Source organism: Coenobita brevimanus, chromosome 18 (genome assembly GCF_032717465.1).
Source record: "Coenobita brevimanus isolate Jiangsu-jjx chromosome 18, ASM3271746v2, whole genome shotgun sequence".
Classification (NCBI taxonomy): Eukaryota; Metazoa; Arthropoda; class Malacostraca; order Decapoda; family Coenobitidae; genus Coenobita; species Coenobita brevimanus.
The window spans coordinates 25,691,432-25,706,033 of NC_136971.1; the positions used below are offsets into that span (position 1 = coordinate 25,691,432).

At 42.2% G+C, this 14,602-nt stretch overlaps 1 pseudogene; it reads right to left on the reverse strand.

Moving 5' to 3' along the window:
* Positions 1–6,290: 6,290 nt before the first annotated feature.
* On the reverse strand, positions 6,291–6,414 carry LOC145391512 (5S ribosomal RNA; annotated as a pseudogene).
* Positions 6,415–14,602: the final 8,188 nt, after the last annotated feature.

Here is a 14,602-nt window from a genome sequence, read left to right on the forward strand (position 1 = left end):
ACACCGAACTATGTTAAGGGAAGGTGTGATACCAAGTGTGTCTGGTGGTTATCCATCATTTTCACAGAAGAAAACTAAATTGCCCAGGAAAAGCCCGGTGTCGTATGCACGGAGTGACTTATGCGTGCATATGACACCGGGCCACTAAGCCCCGCCCACCGGCTTCACTTGCGCGGATAGAGGAAGACCGGCATGCCGCCTCCTCCATATTATACCTCCGTGCTAGTGGCAGAGGATACAGATCTGCTTGTCCTGTTGGTTGGTAAGGCCACAAAAAACAATATCTACATGCAGTATGCATCCAGCAGGCAATGCATCCACAAACCTGACAACACAATTTGAAAGCAAAAGCTCTCACCGGATGTGACACAGTCTCTGCCTTATATGATATTAGCAAAAAGAAGGCCATGATAGTCTTGGAGTGCGAGTATTAGAGGACGTTGGATGTGTTTAAGAAGAGCGATGCCAGCCATGAAGAAGTAGCCAGAGTGGGGGAAATATTCTTACTGCATTTATATAATGTCAATCCGACATATACAACACATAATAAGCTGAGATTTGTGCAGTACATGCACAGGATAAGATAAGCATCCAGCAGCTTCCAGCTTCAGAGCCTCCCATATCCTCATCTGCGAAGTACCACTCATATCGAGCCTACTTCTCAGTTTATTGGGCAATGTTGAGGATCTAAATCCTACTGACTGGGGTAAGGAGCTTCAAGGAGGAATGCTCAATCCCATTTTGACTGACAGATCAGTAGCAAGAGAGCATGTTCTTCTCATTGTTTCATATGGGTGTAAACAAATGTAATGTGTGGCAAGAGATGTAGATGTCGGAAAGCAGGACTCTATTGTACACCTATGTGTTCCTCATGTATTGGCCAATCTTGTGGTAATTCATGCACACATAATGGAGAAGATACTGAGTCCTCATACTATAGTTGTGACCATAACTAGTTATGATACTAAAAAAATGTTTTATTTTGAAGTAGTTCAGTAACTGCTGCTGGCAAAAGTTTGAAGTAGTTCAGCAACTGCTGCTGGCAAAAATTTTAAGTAGTTCAGTAACTGCTTCTGGCAAAAGTTAGTGCTGGTTGTTGACTTTAAATGTGTTGAATTTACCATTTAGTTTAAAATAGTACATTACCTTGATCATATCTTGAACATACGTCAATAACACATTGAAACAGTGGTAAAAATGGTTTTCTTGTGCCCAAGGTCCCTTAAAAAGAGATATTACATGACCAGCTGTGACTTCTGGTTCCAAAGCTATATAAGCGTCCCATGCCATCGGGCCATCTAGGATTATTGTCCCACACGGCTAGCTCACGTGGAATTTTTAGAATATTTGTGGATTTCGACTTAGCATGCTTCCAAGTAGTTTTCCTTAAAAAGAAAAAAAAAATGCTTTCTCGAATTTTTTTCCAGGTTCCCCTCGAATTTGTGCTAACGCTCCTGGCCTAATATCCGACAGTGGCGTGTATTTCACGACAATGATGTGTTAAAATAATGTGTGAGACAGAGACGTGCATATATTTTTCGACAGTGACGTGTGTATATAGTAACTGTAGATAGCTATCTTGAGAAAAAAAGGCTTAGATATAAGCGCCTTCGTTTCGTTGTAAAATAATTGCTCGTACATACGTTATTTTCATAGAGTATGAAATAAGCGAGTTATAGAAAATAAGTTTAGCACAGTAACTGATAAGCACATTCAGTTATAATGCTGAAATAAAGTGAAAAATTGATTTGGAAAAGGTGTGATTCTCATTCAAGGATTGTTTATTTATATGTAAGCTTTATTATCCCCTGCGCACCGTAGTGCAGTATCACTCTGGAATGACTGGAAAACGGGCGGGCGAGCATCACACGTAGCCTACAGGTTGATGAAAGCTCTTCACGGGTAAGGCAGTGGGAGGGGGGAGGGGGGGGCAGGGAGGCTGAGCAAGTGCTGAGTGCGGGCCATCCTAGCACGCAAGCTGTTACCACTATGTGCACCTTAACCAAGCCTCTCCGTCCGCTCAAAATTACCTCCATTTGCCACCTCTGTGCTCCACAATAATTCCCCCTAGCGGCTTGAGGGTGCTTGCCTTGGAAAGATGGAAGATTGGCGAGTATTTCATAGTTTACGGAATGTCGTAGGGTGGTGTAGTTGCTGGGATATGTGTTTTGAGGAGAGATGGCAAGATTATTAAACCAACTAAATGTGTTCTCTCCATCTGCTCATTTTTTCTCCCTTCTCCACCAGCAGTCTGCAATTTTTATCTTTCTCTCCCCTATTGCTTCCCTTATCACCCTGTCATACTTTCTTAACTTCCTTCCCAAAGTTTCTTACATTCCATCCACTTGCGCTCAGATTTTTTTCCAAACTCCACATCCACTTTTTTTTTTACTTTCACTTAATAGTCTCTTCATCTCTCTCCTCTTCTCTGCATGTAACTCTCTTTTCAATCTCTCGGCATCCTCCATTTCTGTACTTCCCGTCCAATCACTGTATGTTTTCTACTCTGCCACAGCTAGTTTCTCCTCCTCATTCCACCATGCTATTCCTTGCATTCCCATACATCTCTTCACCTACACACACTACTTTACGTACTGCAGATTTCTTCTGTGAGTGTCTTACACATGCTTTCCACTTCCCTCAGCTCCAAATCATATCTACCTGGTCACTACCCCATTAATTTTCTCTCTGATGTTTTGCTTTTCTTTTTAATTCTATTACAGTCTTTCTACTCTCTGCAGCAGAGGTATCAAACTGGTGGCCCTCGAAGAGGAAAAGAGTGGCCCATGATGACTTAGAAAGTGAGAAATAACAAGCGATAAATCCCATAAAACTTGTCATATGATCAAGTGAACAAATATTACAGCGCTGCTAGGAAATATTTATTGATAATTTGACTGATAAAAATACCATTTGAATAATGTATTGGTGAACAAATGTTTGACGAAAGTCTTATCAATTGCTTGAAGCAGAAGCCAATGCCACCGCAAGGGTTAGAAGGCGTACTGAACTTCTCCGAACGTTTGAATAGGCTGCGGTTTTACTGAATTGAAATATTTATTGTTGTAAAAGGTACAGAGTGCTAATACAACAAAAGAAGGTGGTGGGTCTTGCCACACACCTTCTTCAGCCAATACATTTACATACAGTTAGTAATTGAACATGTTTTTTGGGTGTAGCCACATACCCTTTGATAAATAAAAAAAAGTTACACTCTATGGTATGAAATACAAAGACATTTGTATGATTATTACATACAGGAGATATATATACTGTACTAGTATTATTTTCATTCAACAAGTTTTCAATTTTATATTGCAAATTTAAATTTTCTATGCACTTAAAAGTACTAACGTATGCTGCAGTTTGCAAATATAGTTCACTAATATGATGGAAATCTGGAAACAGTATTTCCTAGTTTGATAAATTCAGCCTAAGTGCAAAACGTAAACGCGCTGGGGTAGTCTCCCAGGGACACACATAGCACAATTTTGGGTGAGTTGATGCTTGCCTAACCGGCACTATCCTATTGTTTCTACATTTATTTGAGGTAAATGGTTATTGTAGCATATAGTGAATGGGAATAAAAGTTGTTAGAGAGAGTAGCCACCAGCTGAAATTGATAATAAAGGATGTTGACAGTCTGTCACAAAATTGCATGTAATAAAACCGTTAGGAATACTTGGCCCTCAGACGATCAATAGAACTGAAGTGTGGCCCTTGGGAAGGATTGAGTTTAACACTGCTCCACAAGAACTGCCTGTTTTCCTCTACCTCTGTTCACCCATCACCTTTGCGCCTATACCTTGGATACTGCTTTGTATCAGTCAAGTAGTTCTCTGCCCCAGCCTCTATACACTCTCATACCCAACACAGATTTTCTTATTCGCTCATCTTCACACACACACACACACACACACACACACACACACACACACACACACACACACACACACACACACACACACACACACACACACACACACACACACACACACACATCATCATCATCATCATCATCATCATCATCATCATCATTGCCTTCCTTTCATCCAACACACCACCCATCCTTAACACTCGCCATGTATACCAGTGCATCATTTTGTGCCGAAAGATGTTACTGGCTATTGCTAAGCCGTTCATCACATACACGTCCACCAGATCACTATCATTCCCATCCATTTGAATGAGTACACCTCACTCACCAACCACCTCACCTGCCTTGACATTCCCCACTTTTCCATTCATATCTCATTTCAAAGACACTCGCACTCTTCTCAAACTTTTCTCTACACGTTTCCACATTCGCCAAAAATTCATTTCTTACTAGGAACGGGTGGGAGGAAAAAACAGGAAAGAGCGTTACTTTTTTATTTCTCTAAACGTTTCAGACTATGCAGAGTCCATCCTCAAAGAGTGAGTGAGTGAGTGAAATCCAAGTGCCAGATTGCAAAGATTATATGGCACTATGTTATGATCTGAATGTATAGTACGAAATAGGGAGATAATTAGAAACTAAAGGGGAGACTTTAGATTAGGTGAAGGATATGGTACGTCAATGGAAGTAAGCTATTCATGCCATGAAACCATATCTCTAACCTGATAGGTGTAGATGATAAATAAAGGCCGGAAGAAACACAGAGATATCAAGAAGAGAGGTAGAACAATGTAGACGAGGACAGTAAGGAGAGAAAGATGGGAGACAAGAAGGGATACAAGGGAAGTATTCTTCCCCCCCCCCCCTCTGCAGGGGATCATCCTCAGGGAGACTGTACAGTGAGGCAAGCAGATATATTTATACACAAGGGTAAAGATCATCAGGGGTAAAGATTAGCCTACAAAGAAAGGATGAAGGTGAGAGTAAAGCCAATGAGAACAGTGCTATTTATAGCATACTTTTAACGGTTTCATAAAAGTATATATGGGTGAGACCAGGAGAGGTTTTGCCAAAAGACTAAGAACATAGGCAGTTATACGTAGGCCTAACATTTCAGCTTTCCTAGTCCTGCACATAGATCAGTTCCGACATCTACCAGATGGAAAATTTTACGATTTTAAGGAAGTGGTTAGACTAAAAGATGAGAAAAACCTTAGAGGGAGCACATATATGTAGAAAAGAAGTCACTAATCATAGAGATGGCTGCATGTGCTGGTCAACCACTGCAGCAGGTGTAGTTCTGACCTCACCAAATGGGAGCAATGAGGCATAGGGAGGGGCGGGGTCAGGTCATGGTAAGACCACCAGGTCAGGTCAACACAATAGAGGAGGGCAGTCGATCAGCAACAGACACAGCAACGGTCCCAGATACGTCCAGTGTACAAATACCCCCGATATTCTCACTTTGTACAGCCTCGCTGAGGATGGACTCTGTGTAGTCCAATACGATGGAGAAATAAAGACCTTAAGCTCTTTCCTGTCTTTCTCTCCCAACTATTCCTGTCCACTTGTCAGTATGAACTAAGCATATCATCTTTCGCAGTAATTGCTCGGTCCTCCATTGGGGCATAAACACAAGCATCCACCCAAGCTTATAATTCCACTTTCATTCTTACCCATACAATCCAAGATCGAACTAATCCGTACTCTCTTCATATCTCCTTACATCTCTTTCATACAGCAATACTTACATCCACTTTTGCCCTCTCATTATCAACTCCAGTATATAATCCCATTCTCACACACTCGTCTTTTCATTTGGTCTTGGCCAGCCTGCACCCTCAAGGACCCTAAACAATCTCATTCTTTCACCTCACCATTTGCACCTTATTCCATGTCGTCATCCTTATCGTGTCCCTTATCTAGTCATTGGTCATCAACTATAGGTCCTCTCAGGTCCAAGGTTTCTTTGTTGTTTTTTAGTTTGCCGTTTTACAGGGCTGGACATTGGCCCTCCGCCAACCCACTTTGTCAAAACACAAGGAAATCATGTGTAGTGTAAAGTCACCAAAAGGGTAGTCCTACCTCGAGTGAGTGGTTGATGGGCCATTCAAGCGACCACAACTTTACTGAAATACTTTACTAAGGTACTTTAATCATGCACTTTACTGAAATACTTTACTAAGGTACTTTAATCATGCAATATATGAAAATGATGCTGAAATACATATATATATATATATATATATATATATATATATATATATATATATATATATATATATATATATATATATATATTCATTCATTGCCAGACGCCATGTATCCCAAATGGGGTGGCCAAGGGCTTAGAGTTAACTGTTTTACAGGGAGGGGCACTAATCCTCCACCAACCCCACTTGTCACGTAGGGATGCCAACAGCATCTGGTGTTCCCAGGCGGTCACCCATCCAAGTACTAACCAGACTCAACGTTGCTTAACTTCACGATCATGATCGGACGGGAAGCGGTGTACTCAACGTGGTATGGCCGTTGGCATGCGAGGATTCGAGAGAGAGAGAGAGAGAGAGAGAGAGAGAGAGAGAGAGCCTGAGATGAATCCTGAAACTCTTCTTTATATGTAAAAAAGATATCAGGCCTGTGACCCTGAAGAATTGCGTGTCTTCTGTAATAGTGTATGGCAGTGCCTCTTGCCCTGTATAAGTGGGCAAGATTATCTCCCTGCATCTCTTAACATGAGAAGGTGAACATGGGTTATCCCCAGCCATGCACAATTGTTGATGGACAAGGGAGTCTCTTTACATCTCCTGATGCACGAATATCTTTAGCTGTTGCCTAAAGTCTTTGTGAACGACACTTGTTGACCTGTCTCTTCATAAAGGGATAGTATTCTCATGGTACCTGCAGCCCAATGTAAGCTGCAACGACGATGAACAAGGCTATATCTGTGCACATCATAATGTAGAAGTGCTTTCCACTGGTACCTCAAGTCCTCCCTGTGGGCTATAAAAAAAAAAAAAAAAAAAAAAAAAGCCCTGCCATGCCACGTGCCTAATGCCCACTCCACCAATGTGCCGGTGGTCAGGTAACGACCAGATCGGGCATGTTTCAAGACCATCCAAGCTGTACATGTCAAAGCTATGTTTGTGAAGGATGCGCCTGTTCATATCCTGAATTCCTTTCTTGTGTGTGAGAATGCAGTGCCCTCGGCATGTGTAAGAAGTCGTTAGTGATGGTAACTATATGATTAGTAGTAGTACTAGTAGTATAGTTGACGTAGTAGTAGTAGACGTATTAGACGTAGACGTAGACGTAGACGTAGTAGTAGTAGTTATTGTTGTTGCTGGTGCTGGTGTTGCTTCAGATTCATTTGAAACGTAAACTTGGTAGACTGGAGCCTTAAATTGCCCCCCTCCTGCAATCCACCATACTTTTTTTCGGAATACTGGGAGGAAGTTAAGGGACACTTGTATAACTTGACCGTAAAGCCGCCTAGTTATATCATTGTCACTGCACGAGAGCATCCCTCTCTTTTCCCAAGAAGTCATTATATCTCGGGAAACATTGACTAATGTAGTTCATTCCAGGAAACCTAACAGTTTTCCTTTTTGAATCTGTGCAAAGAACAAGCATCACTAAAAAATTTTCATTGAAATGACAGTAGCAAGCCATGACAAAAAAAGAGTACTTCCCACTGGGGGTTCTGACATGTTGGGATGGTTTTGACCCTCCCTAGGTTAAGATGGTTTGCTGGAAAGGACGTAATATTAGCCAGGTAGGAGACCTCTGGTTTTACCAATACTCTCTTAAATGGTATCAGTCTTGCACTGTATGTGAGAGGTGGTCGCATAATTGCCTGTTTGGTTCGAGGTGAGTGGAAGCATAAATCATTGCAGCGCCTAGAATGTCTGGCCACTTTCCAGATTAAGGCCTGCTAAAACAGACCATAAACCACTGCTCACTGGGCCTCTGATAATATCAAAGAGAAAGAGATTAAAACAAAATACTTCATGCACTGACTTGCCTGGTGGCAAATGCTGCAATCACTTTGAGCACGAAGCCACTAAAGAAGATCTAAGCCAAGACATTCGTCATGCTTGATTGCCTCGTATGCAAAATATATACATGATTCCATGTAGGAGCCATGGTATTCATCTTAGGAAAATGCTAAAACTCTGCGGCATTCTGGGTCAGTGATCACGCACTTCATTACAATGATTGTCTAATGTTATGAGGCTTGTATGTCTTGTCCAGTATCACGAGTCGTTTTTTTTTTTTTTTTTTTTTTTTTTAATGTGTAAGGTCCCAGAAGAATTGACTGTCCTCGTAGGGCCAGAAGGAATGGGCATGGATGCTTCACTTTTGCAGTTTCAATCACCATAATTCATAATTAAGTTTACAATATACTGAGTTCACCTGCGTATGTGTTGATTAAATAACTGCACTCTGTGCAAAACATACTGTGTGACCTTTGAACAGTTTCCTTCAACATGGTGTCTACATGTGCCCTCTGTATGAGAGGTATTCTTGTCAGCTCAGAAGACTTTCTAGCGCCTCTTCCTTAACGATTTGCTTTGCAAATGAACCTTACAATTTTCTTTCATGTTTTCCTTAGCTGTTTCCCACTCCAAAGCATGCGCAAAGGCGCTCCTTTATTTAGATGGAAGGAATAGGAGGATAGAGGAGATATCAAGAGAAAGCACTGCTTACTATAGTCTCCTATTTTATAAAGGCAGTTTGGGTGGGGCGATCTGGGACCTCATACTGTTAGCTCTGTTGCCACATCGCCGCCGACACACGTATAATTATTTGTGCTCACATCTCTCTCTGTCTCACTCTCCTATTTTAAGCTAGTAACTACTTATAAATGAATTTTAAACACTCTGTATAGATGTAATTCAATAAAAAAGCTATAGTATAGTATAAATCTCATAAGACTTGTCAGAGGTGCTTTTGCGACATTGTCAGGTGGTGACACGAGGGATAGCCCTGCGTGAGCGGCTCATACTCGGTCAGTCTCCCGCCATGGAAGCTATATAAAAAAACCGCACCTATAGACTTTTACCTCAGGAATGGTGTGGAAAAAAGTCGAAAACAAGAGAGAAAATAAAGAAAATAAAATCAGTAGTAGTTAATATAAATATGAGAGAGAGAGAGAGAGAGAGAGAGAGAGAGAACGTGTGTGGCGACGATGTGGCAACAGAGCTAACAGAGTGAGGTCCCAGACCGCCCTACCCAAACTGCCTTCATAAAATTGAACGACTATAATAGGGTCTCCCATCATGGAAAACGGTTTTAGGGCTAACATGGTATTGTTATGGAAATCCTTTTACTATTATTTGCGTTTCGTGTGATCCTCTGAGTTTCACCGAGTCATGTGCTTTGGACTGGGGCTGCAGTTTTGCTGCGCTTGCTCTTGTTGTCATGGAACTGCGCAGATAACATAAACATACCAACATACAGTGGCAAATATACACTGATAAGGAACATGTGGCAGGGAGGATCCTAGTACAGACTCATGTGTTTGTGTGTGTGGGGCAGGTGTGGGCGTGAAGGAGGAGGCGGGCGAGGACGAGTGGTGTCGATTGGCCCAGGAGCTGAAGAACTCCCTTGCTGGGGTAGGCTTTGCCTACCTTACTAACCACGGCATCCCTACCCAACAGGTATTTAGACTTCTGAACAAAAATACTGATACATTTCATTGCAATAAATTAAGAGAACAATAACGACTTTCAAAACCTCATGTTGCGATCTTTGGAGCCAAATAATGTTTTCACGATATTATGAAAGTTTTATAATTGGTTGACTAAAAATCTGTAACGATATTAATGTAATCAGTTGTACATGTCTTAGGTCACAGGACCTTTCTTCATACCATCCAGACTTACTATATCTTGCATTTATTAATACAACTTTTACTTATTCTGATTAACAGATCAGTGATGCTTTCTCGAGTTCTGCCAAATTCTTCAGTTTGGACATGGGTACAAAGATGAAGTACAGACAACAACAAACAAATTCGCGTGGATACCTGTCTCCACGACAAGAAAAGTAAGTGTAGGGAAAAGTCTGAAAACATATCCTTCAAATGAAAGGTACTTTGCTGATGCTAAACGAACTAGAATGTACCGACAAGAAAAGCTGGTAACTGAAAGTGCCCAAGTGTTGTCGTAAAACTGAGTTGTTGGTGCTCTTATTCAGTAATTTTGTTCTGCTTCATACCCTCATGTAACGCCTTGAATCCAGCGATATCTTCTGTGGTTTATTTTTGCTATTATCATAAGATTTTAGTTTGTTAAGTGGATCTCTTTCTGGGAAAGGGTAAATGAAGAGTATATCTTCCCCTCTAGTTGAAAGAGTCATTTCTAAGTTGAATAATGTTATCTGGAAAATGAATGAAGTAAAAAGTACATCCTCTAATTAAGGAGTTTTAAAGTGTTCTCGGATGATATAGAAACTCTTATGGTTTCTATTTACACAATGCACGTACGAGTAACAGCATTTATGTACTGAACACCACTCCTGCCATCCCCATCCTTTAACAGCATTTTTAATACTGAACGTCACCCCTGCCATTCCCATCTTGCAACAGCACTTGACATAATGAACATCGCCCCTGCTATCCCCATCCTTTCTCTAATTTACCCATTTTCACATCTCTTAAAGAATAGTCTGCTCAGTATTTGTGCCGTGTGCTCATGTGTTTGTTAACTACTTTGCGTACTTAAAAAAAAAAAAGTAGAAGGAGGAAGCCAAGATTAACAGTCGTCAACTACACAGTGGTCTTTAAGACAATTAATTTCTGACCAAGTAAACAGGGATGAGGAAGAAATAAATTTTGTTCGAGGGTCTGACCAGCCCGACAACTGAACTTGGTTCTTTCAGTGACAACCTGGGCACGCTATGACTTTTACGTCCGGCTTCCCTTTGAATACATCTTACACCTTTTGATCAAAGATGCTGTAATGTAATAGTAAAAGTAGCGGCAGACACCATGAGGCACTTAACCTCAGTGCTACTTTCTGTAACTTGACTTTGCAGCCTGTGGCGGACACAGTATCCTGGGATACAAGCCATTCCATCATTCATATTACCACAGTTTCCCCCCCTTGATGCAACTCTAGGTACTTATTTTACCCACCAACCCATAAAGGGTGGATAGACACTTGAGTCGAGTGACGGCAGCTGCCCGCACCAGAATTCAAACCCTGGAACTAACGGGCAGGCAGTGTTGCAGTCAGTGATGCTAACCACTCAGTCACCACAGTAGGAAGATGCTATACTGGTTTGGTGTGTTTACAGTGGATAATTAAATGTTACTGTAATCTTCAAGGAGACATGGGACCACCTTATTTTGTAGCTTTTAGTTTTTTTTTTTTTGTTTCATTATCAAAGCTCTTCATGTGATTCTTTGAATATTTTCTGAGTACGTTTTAAGGATTCGATGTTTTTTATTTCTTTTATACGTGACACATATCTTTTAACCCTTATCTGCTGGGGGTTTCCCATCATCGCCCACTCCTTATAGGGAATTTATGAGATTTTGGAAAAAATTTTCTTACTTCAAACCCTAATATCTACCAAACTCTAACAGCTAGAGAAAAAGATAAAGGTACATAAGACTCATCAACTCTTCCTCTTTCAAATGAAAGTATCCTGAAGCCTCCAGGTGGTTCCGTTGGTGAGTGAGGATATGTTGAGGACGACTGGTTTTATGTGCTTAGCTGGGCTGATTCTGAGTGCGGGCCACTGGCAGTGACCTTGGACTCACTGGCTGGCGTTGGCAGCACTGACCGGAGTGGTGATTGTAACACTGCCCGGGCGTCCTTGGAAGGAATGTGGAAAATTCCACTCGATCCTCAACTTTTCCTTACTCACCACCATAAGGATGAGTCATCGGCCTGTTCATGTGGCTCCCCAAAGGGTTTTCTGCCCGTTTCATGGTGCCACAATGCCCCGTAGGTTTGTGGGAAAGAATAGATCATTTATCTTCTGTACTCACTTCTTGCATCAGTTTCAATAATTTCCATCTACTACAATACCTAAAATTGCACTTGACATCACGACTATGGGTAATTGCACTTTGACAGATAAATGTTGTGGCTGTTTCACACAGTATGGTTGAATATTAGGTAATTGCCTGTACTATAATTCAAACTGATTTGTACTAATCAGGGGCATTGTGAAATTGTTACAAATGTTATACACAACTTACATTTTGTACTTCACATCACAAATACGCTTATGCTCACATATGCACCACTGTTTCCTGAGTATCGAGAGAAAAGTTTTGTTACAGCCAATGAGTTAATTTTCCTTCTGGCTCGCCCACAAGTGGTTTTCTTTCATGTAACAGGTAGGCTAACTCAAGGTATTTCCAATAATTTTTTCACCAATAACCAATAAACAGTGACATTTTTGCACTGCACTTGCAGAACATATCATAAAACACATATATCATTGCACTTACTGGAAATCACTCAAAATATCTAACATTTCACTTATGTATTAAAAGAAAAACACTTGTGCATACCGGTATACTATTTACATTTTCCCACACACCTGCTCAGTAATCACGCTCGGAGTGATACTCGCAAAAACATTTAGGGCACAGGGGGACCTTGCACTCAGCACAGTGGTAGGCTGTCTCTTTTTGTGCTTGGGGACGGTATTTGGTCGTGTTACAGGCGTGGCACCGCCTGTATGCCTGACGACCTGCTGTGGTATTGTACAGCCAATCTCTACCAGCCTGTGCTGCCAGAAGTAGTCTGGACAGCTTAGCCTGTCCACTGTAGGCGCTGTCTGCGTCCCCCGCCTAGCACCTGGCACCTGTGCAATTGAATACTCTTCAAGGAGTTCGCGTGCAAGCTCTCTCTCAAACTCTCATAGAGAGAGACATTTCCTGACGAGCTCCTTGAACAGTTTGAAACTGTTCAGGACCATGATATTAAGAATGTGTAAAAACGCCTTCTTGTATCATCTGCAGGACTTATGTAGGCAATGAACCTAACCAATTTGCATGTCCGATTCATCAAGAAGCCACACGTTGATATTATAAGCATTGACAGCATCTGGCTTCAACACGGGTTACCTGGTCCTGTAGTCTGTTTTTCCCGTTTCCTCAACCACACCCTTATGTACTGTTGATAACATGTTAAGCTGTCTCTTGTCATGCCAAAAAAGGGCTAACATGTTGCCACATATCTTGGTAAGAAGAACTCCTTTTTCAGTATCTGTTGGGAATACAGGGAAATTCTTTCTGTTTGCCCAAACAGTTCCACAGGACCCAGTATCTTGTTGAAGTAAATACTTGGTCAACACTGGGGCTGTGTAATAATTATCGGTGTACAGAATATGGTGCTTGTTGAAATACCTGTCCATCAGCGCTTTCACGACTTATGCTGAGAAACCATGAGGATCATCGCTAGGTAGGCTATATCAACATCCATAGCCGAATAAACTATCTCATCGAGCACATACCCAGTTTTGCAGTCGCAAAGGACAAAGAATTTCAGCCCAATGAGGTGATGCTTGGATGACACATACTGTATAAATGCCAACCTCCCCTGGAATAACACCAGCAATTCGTTAGTTACCGCTTTCTGAAACAGACAAAAAACCCTGGGAAATGACTCCTTGAGCATTATTAGTGGGTCTAATTTTCTACACCCTGTCGTTCTGTGCATGCCCATAATTTCCATTGAAATGGAGAAACCTTAGGATAGTCAGGTACCTATCATGGGCCATATACTTACCGAAGACAGGTGTGACCACGAGTTCATCTACCGACCAACAGTCATGGACCACATGTTTTCTTATGTGCACCATCAGTATGGTAAAGGCTAGCCACACAAACAACTCCCCCACCTCCACAGGTTGCCAGTCCCTCATGTGCATGCTTTCACTGACAGTCACATCCAGCCACTGCACACTCATTGCCTGGTGGAAATTATTTTTTTATCCACCAGGTACTGCATGATGGTGGTTGTGAATATTGCTCTAAAAATGTTGCTAATAGTCCTGGGCCCTGGGGGAAGCTTGTCTTCTTGTACACCTGCTCCTTCCTCATCAGACACTGGCACAGACGGCTCAAATCCTGCTCCTTCCTCATCAGACACTGGCACAGAGGGCTCAAATCCTGCTCCTTCCTCTCAGACAAACTTATCCACTCTACCCACACCTGGTAAAGTGGGCTGTTTGCCATGATCAGCACATTCTTTCTGCGTGCTTGCACGCCCACGTGCACGCCTATGGGGAGGGGGTGAGGGGGATGGAGAGGGAGAGATGTGTGAGGTGGGGGAGTAAGGGGGTAATGACTCACCTGACATGGGCTTCCCTGGGGAGACGCTTCCTGCTAAGTAAGACCACGTGGGGCCTATGTGGAAAATTCCACTGCTGAAGGACCCGGTTGTGGTGATTCTGCCCTTGAAGTACTGTACTCGGCTGAGGTGAAGGTGGACGTTCTAGGGTGAGACAGCAGTGAGAGTGGTGGTGAGACGGCTTGTCGGTGTTTACTTCGCAGATGACCGCCAACTCTATGCTCACGTGCACAGTGTGCTGGGTCATCTACGTCCTCTTCTTCAGTGAACTCGTCACTGTTGAAGGCCCTGCCCTCCTCCTGTAGGACTTTAAGAGCCTTTTCAGGCATCTGAGAGGGGGAAGGGGTCGGAGGGCGAGAGGTCACTCTCCACATGATAACTTCTTGGAAGAAGTACTCCCACTAAG